Below are 6000 nucleotides of genomic sequence, written 5' to 3'. Positions count from 1 at the left end.
AGGTTACTGGGGGCGCCATGTCATGGGGCTGGCTTAGGTGAAAGTGTGTGATGACACTAGACTGAGGTGTTTTGTGAGATATACTGGAACTGTATTGTGAAAATACTAGAATTGTGAAATGTTTATGTTTTACTGTTGAAATAACACTTATGTATCTACACACTGATATAACCTATTTCTCCATTACTAAGAGGTGTCTCACCCCTATCATACAAATGTTTCTCAGGTATTTTGAGTAGCCGATACTAGCGTTGTAATGCCTCGACCCTTTATACGGCCTCGGAGTGCTACTATACATATATAACCTGTACAATCAGATATCATACATCAAGTACCTGCCCTAAACAGGGACATACATGTATATCATATTGATCTGTACTTTCATATGTTGCAGAAAAATATAAACATTCATATGGATTCTAATAGACGTACCAGAGTATCTAACTATTCCTTACATACATTCATCCCTATGTAAAACATAAACTGTATTACATTACCAAAATCCTATCCTAGTTAAAAACCCAGAACTCATACAAAACATACGTCAGCTAACTAGACTCTACGCTCCAATGTCTTTCTAGTAGACTAGGACTAATTTCCTGTAGGACCTGAAATAAAGGTTGTAAAATTGGGGTGAGACACTTCTCAGTAAAGAGGAAGATATTACATCAATATGTGACAACATGTGATTAACCATTAGAAAGTAGTTATATACTTTAAGCATTCTCAATCCTGTAATATAAAAGATACATAAATATAGTTCCTGCAATAGACAACTCAGCATTGTAACAAGCGAGAGTTCCCGAGGTTGGGGTAGGGTACAGGTCCATATACTGCACAGTCCCTTAGCCTGGTACTCAAACTTGTGACTCTACCCATTAAAGCTTTTAAATCATGTATATGCATATTTAGAACATAGTCCAGCTTTGAAACTATCATAACTATGCCAATAACTCCCCATGTCTAGGGTTGTGCGATAACTAAGCACTGATCGAGCCCTGTTCATGTAGGCATTGTCAGGTATCATAACATACTGCAGCCCAACTTGGCCATCACACGATGATCTCTTTTGACCAGTGACCTTTCTTACCAAGCTGACTACTAGACACCCACACTGAAAATAACTGTGTGTGGTTGCATTGTATCTCTATTTTAGCAACGGTATCACGCTTACTGTTAATATAAGTTTTTTAAGGCTTCATATACTATTGAGCTTCTTATGCTCTGAGTAACAAGCTCCAATCCTAATTATCATATATACAATTTACCATAAAATGTATTAACCTGTGCAATTCTAGTATTTTCACAATCTCATTTTGAAAATTTTCATATATACTATCTTTCATTCATACTGTGGTAAAAACCGACACATACCCTCTTGGTTTAACCCTTACATACATAGTGCATGGTATTTAACCGGCATCTCATTTCTACATTCCTGAAAGTCATTTAGGACTCAGTCCCTATATTTCATAAATATACCAAACAATTCAGTATATTCCATTTCATGTCATTTCATTACATATGTCACACCTATTTGATCAAATATACATTTCATATAAACTGGTTCGTAAAATATCCTTTCTATTGCTATTAAGATTTTCAAGCATCTCCTACTTTAGTTTTAATGCAAATAAAGTAATTTTAAGAAATTTGGAGATCATATCTCAAAAACCTCATTTTTGCCAAAAACCATAAAACTACAGAACCGACATATCTACCCAGTGAAATTTTGCAAATAAGCAGTCATATCATTCATATAAACATAAGCTACATATCTAGTGGTTTCGTTTTCTGAAAATACTGATGTAAACAAATCCCCTTACCTTAATCCTGATCCTCGAAACCTAAAAATCGAGGAACAATACTTCATTATAATCCCAACTACTACATATCTACCAAACCAAAAATGAAATCAGATCCTTACCTCAAATTTAGGGAAAAACCCAAAAATCCTTAGAACGAAGATCCGATCCACTATAACTGTAGAGATTCTCCTCCTAATCCACATAACAATGTCGGGTCATTGATTCTGACAACAGATGACACACAATCTTAGAGAGAAAGAGGGTTGGTTTGTGTTTTGGAGAGAGAGAGAAAGAGAGAGAGAGAGAGAGAATTGAGATAACTTAGCAATGAAGCAATGAATATTCTATATAAGTAGGTTGACCCGGCCAACCTCGTCGACAAGTTGGAGTTCTCGTCGACAAGCCAAAGAAGGGCGTTCGTCACTGAGAGAGTGACCTCATCGACGAGTCTGCAATTTTAGAATTTATGAAAGTACCTCGGTATCTTCTCGTCAAAGGGCCCCTACGTCTCATCACCGAGCCACAGAAGAGACTTCGTTGACGAGCAAAGGAGTCTCGTCGATGAGCTTTGCTATTTTATCCTTTTTAATTTACATTCTCTTTTCTTTATTTATTTTTCAGATTTAGGTCCCTACTATCTCCCCTCTTTATAAGAATTTCGTCCTCGAATTCACCAACCGATATCAAGCATATTCTACCTTGCGTCGGAGACCTACAAAAGAGTCGGCAACCACCCACAAAGTAGCTCCAGCCTGAATTTATTACCTACCCTCACTTATGGTAGAGGAATACTGTGGTTACAACATGATGTTTCAGAAGATTACATACACACACAAAACTCTTCCGAAGACCATACCAATTTAACCTGAACCACCTATACTACTATACATACTTACGTACCATCAGAAAATAACTGTGGGTACTTCTGGCGTATATATGACTCTAGTTTCCATGAAACTTCCTCCACTACATGGTTATGCCATAACACCTTCACTAGCGGTATTTCCTTAGTTCATAACTGCTGAACTTTTTGATCTAATATCTGTACTGGTATCTCCTCATATGATAAAGCATCACTGATCTCTAGAGGTTCGTAACTCAGCACGTGTGATGAATCTGACACGTACTTCCTTAGCACTAACATGTGGAACACGTCATAGACTCTGGATAGTGCTAGGGGTAAAGCCACTTGATAAGCAACCAAACCTATCCTTTCCCGGATCTCGAAAGGCCCAATATACCGAGGACTTAACTTCCCCTTCTTCTTGAACCTCATCACCCTTCATCAAAGCGATCTTCAGGAATACCCTATGTAGAGACCCGAAGAATTATAGTATTTAAATAATAAAAAAGGAGGAAAAGGAAATTTTAGAGGGGTCATAGCAGGATCTCGTCGACGAACACAAAGAATAGGGTTGACTAACGCTCTAACGATATTTATGGACCTAATGAATAGGGTTTTCCATGAATACCTGGACTAGTTCGTAGTGGTATTCATCGAAAATATTCTGGTATATTCTTGGAGTTTGGAAGAGCATGAAAACCATATGAGGCTAGTGCTTCAGGTACTGCGGGAAAGGAAGTTGTAGACTAAGTTGAAGAAATGTGAGTTTTAGTTGAAGTAGGTCGCATTTCTAGGCCATATTGTGTCGGGAGGTGGTATCTCAGTTGATGCAAGTAAGATTGAAGTAGTGATTGACTGGGTGAAATCGAAGAGTATGCAGGATGTTCAGAGTTTCCTAGGACTGACTGGGTATTACTGGCTGTTCGTTAGGGGATTCTCTAAGTTATTTGGCCCTTTGACACGATTGGCGAGGAAGGATATGAGATTTGATTGGACCGACGAGTGCGAGCAGAGTTTCTAGGAGTTGAAACATCGATTGGTCACTGCCCCAATTTTAACCATCCCATCTAGGGATGGTGGTTTTATGATTTACAGCGATGCATCTCTGAAAGGTTTGAGATGTGTGCTGATGCAACAGGGGAAGATAATTGCTTATGCTTCTCGGTAACTCAAGGAGTACGAAAAGAATTACCCCATGCATGATTTGGAGTTGGCATAAGTGGTGTATGTGCTGGAGATCTGGAGACACTACTTGTACGGCGAACAGTGTGAGATCTTCACGGACCACGAGAGCCTCAAATACTTTTTCACACAGAAGGAGTTGAACATGAAGCAGACGAGGTGGTTGGAACTAATCAAGGACTACGATTGCGCCATTAGCTATCATCTGGGGAAAGCTAACGTGGTAGCTGATGCATTGAGTCGGAAGTAAGAGCATGCATCAGTATCTACAGTAGTAGGTCAACATCATATCAGACAGGATCTAGAGATGCTTGGCGCGGAATTGGTGGACAAAAATCATCCGGCTTTCGATTCTAACTTGGTGATTTAGCTAACATTATTTGAGAGGATTAAAGTCACGCAGGCTAATGATGAAGAGTTAGTCAAGATTGTAGAGAAGGTGCAGCGGGGACTGGCTATAGGTTTTAAAATCTCTGAGGGAGGTGTATTGAGGTTTGGAACCAAACTGTGTGTTCCAAACGATGAGGGGATAAGTAGGACGTTTCTGGAGGAGGCATATCGTTCTTTGTATTTTGTACATCCAGGTAGCATGAAGATGTATCGAGATCTACGCGAATATTTCTGGTGGAGTGGCATGAAAAGGGAGATTGCTCAATTTGTGGAGCAATGTTTGATGTGCCAGTAAGTAAAGACTGAGCACTAGAGGCCAGCAGGGCTATTGCAGCCATTGAGTATCCCTGAGTGGAAATAGGAGCATATCTTCATGAACTTTGTCACCAGGTTACCATTAGCAGTTCATGGGAAAAATGCAATCTAGGTGATCGTGGACAGGTTGACTAAATTTGCTCACTTTGTACAGATGAAGGTTAGCTACTCTTTGAGTAGGCTATTAGACTTATTCGTGCAGGAGATAGTCAAAATGCACGGGGTACCGGTGTCCATTGTTTTAGATTGAGACCCAAGATTCACTTCTCGATTATGAAAGAGCTTATAGGAAACACTGGGGACAAAGCTTACTTTCAGCACAACATTCCACTCCCAAACTGATAGACAGTCAAAGAGGACGATACAAATCTTGAAGGATATGTTACGGGCATGTGTATTAGACTTTGAAAGTAGTTAGATGCGGTTTTTATCATTAGTGGAGTTTTCCTATAACAATAACTTCTAAGCTAGTATTAGGATGACACCGTTCGAGGCATTATATGGTCAGAGATGTCGGCCTCCTTTGTACTGGGATAAGGTCGATGAATGGCAAGTATTGGGACCCGAGCTCGTACAACAGGCTTCTAAAAAGGTTAGGTTGATCAGGGATAGACCATTCAAGATACTTGAATGAGTGGGTCCGGTAGCCTACAAGCATGCACTACCACCAGCACTTTCTTTGATTCATGATGTATTCCACGTACCCATGTTGAGAAGGTACATGCCAGATCCATCACATGTGATTAGTTACGAATCTTTAGAGATTGAGGATACTTTGGTGTATAAGGAGATACCTGTTTCAATTTTGGACCAGAAAGTTCAGAAGCTGCGTACCAAGGAGATACCGTTAGTGAAAGTGTTGTGGCGGAATCACGCGGTTGAGGAAGTTTCTTGAGAATTGGAGACGAAAATACACCAAAAATATTCAAATTTGTTCAGAGGAATACAGTTGCAAAGTTGGTTAGGTAGGTATGTTATGTTTCTGTTATTTAGAGTAATAATGTGTGGTTAGTCTCTGGGAGGGTTTTGTGATATTGTGAACTCCCAAGACAGTGTACATGTAACCATGGTATTCCTCCGCCATAAGTAAGGGCATGTAATATATTTGGGACGGGCTACTATGTGGGTGGCCGCTGGTTATTCCTAGAGTCGGGTATGTGTTTAGGTATTGGTGAGTTAATGAGTGAGAGATTGCAAATTTCGAGGACAAAATTTTTGTAAGGAGGGGAGGTTGCAAGAACCTGACCCAAGAAATGTGGATTAAATAAATAAGAAAGGAGAATGGAATTAAAAAGGGAAAATCAGAAGGGCTTGTCGATGAGGCTGCTTTTCTCGTCGATGAAGTCCCTTCTATAGCTCGGCGACGAAATTCAAAGGTTCATCGACGAGTGAAAACTGAGAGATTTTGAAAAATTATGAAATTTCAAGCTCGTCAACGAGGCCACACCGTCGTTGAGGAAC

This window comes from Malania oleifera, chromosome 4 (genome assembly GCF_029873635.1).
Source record: "Malania oleifera isolate guangnan ecotype guangnan chromosome 4, ASM2987363v1, whole genome shotgun sequence".
Taxonomy (NCBI): Eukaryota; Viridiplantae; Streptophyta; class Magnoliopsida; order Santalales; family Ximeniaceae; genus Malania; species Malania oleifera.
The sequence above is the reverse complement of the archived record's forward strand: the minus strand, read 5'-3'. Positions refer to the sequence as shown.